The sequence below is a fragment of the Cricetulus griseus genome, assembly GCF_003668045.3.
Source record: "Cricetulus griseus strain 17A/GY chromosome 1 unlocalized genomic scaffold, alternate assembly CriGri-PICRH-1.0 chr1_1, whole genome shotgun sequence".
Lineage (NCBI taxonomy): Eukaryota > Metazoa > Chordata > Mammalia > Rodentia > Cricetidae > Cricetulus > Cricetulus griseus.
The window spans coordinates 234,988,357-234,989,491 of record NW_023276807.1 but is presented as its reverse complement, the minus strand read 5'-3'; positions in this window follow the sequence as shown (position 1 = coordinate 234,989,491).

Here is a 1,135-nt window from a genome sequence, read left to right as displayed (position 1 = left end):
AGAGCTATCCTCAGAACAGAGACAGTCATAGGGAGCTGGAGAACAAAGACAAACTGTAAGAAGATGGAATTTCCTTATTTTGCTTTCAAAATGTAAACATGGTAATCGAATCCTCTGGCAGGCCCACAGGTGGGGACTCCCTAGGGAAACAGGCTGGCTCTGATTACAGTCACTTCTGGGTTTTAACTGGCTACATGGTTTCTGAATCTGCAGGAATTCCCTTAAATCATAATCTTTTTTTAATCAATGACCTTGATATGGCTCCAATCCCAGCAGTAGCAAGTTTATCATTTTATTGTCTTAATTAATTAAATTTGCAAGCAAATGCTAATGATCTATTTGTTTTTCATTGCCTTTCTTAAACAAGCTCTTTTAGGATTTTTAACACAATTTGGCAATGATTTCTATTTTTTTAATCATCTAGGATCATTTTCCTAATTAAGTGATATTTTAATAACACATGACAACTTTAAGGGAAAAATAGCAGCAAATATTCAAAACAGTGGATAAATGAAAACTTTGAGAAGATGATTTTAAAATCTCATATTACACAAACAACAGTAGTAGTGATCCATGACCAGAGTCTGTTACCCCCAAAGAACTCCCTGGGCCTTTTTAAAACAATTATTAGGACAGTGAGATGGCTCAGCGGATAAATTGCTCTTACCACCAAACCTGACAACAAGATTTCAATCAACAGATCCTACACAGTAGGAGAGAAATAACTCTTACAAGTTGTCCTCTACCCCATAAAGCTATGGATGGGTGTATGGAAACCCGGGCATATTCATTGTCTGCTCCCCCCAGATCAATAAGTGCATCTAACACATTTTAATGGGATATATTTTAAAAGCCAGTTTTCTTCTTCTGCCCTTCCTTTATTGATCAAGGTTCAGTAGCAGATGAAAAGAGGAAAGTAGGTGGGTCAGTAGGATCCCTGGATTAATGTATCTAAAAATCAGAGCCCTGGCAGCATTCTCCACATATGCTCAGGAGTTTGTGTCTCCAGTGAGAGTTGCTGTGCTTTATCTTATGTACATAAAGCTTTACAATATAATCTTTCCCTTGGGAAGAAAGAAGTAGAAGACTTGTTTAATTCATATACCAACTTTTAACTACTGATCTTCTTTGTGTT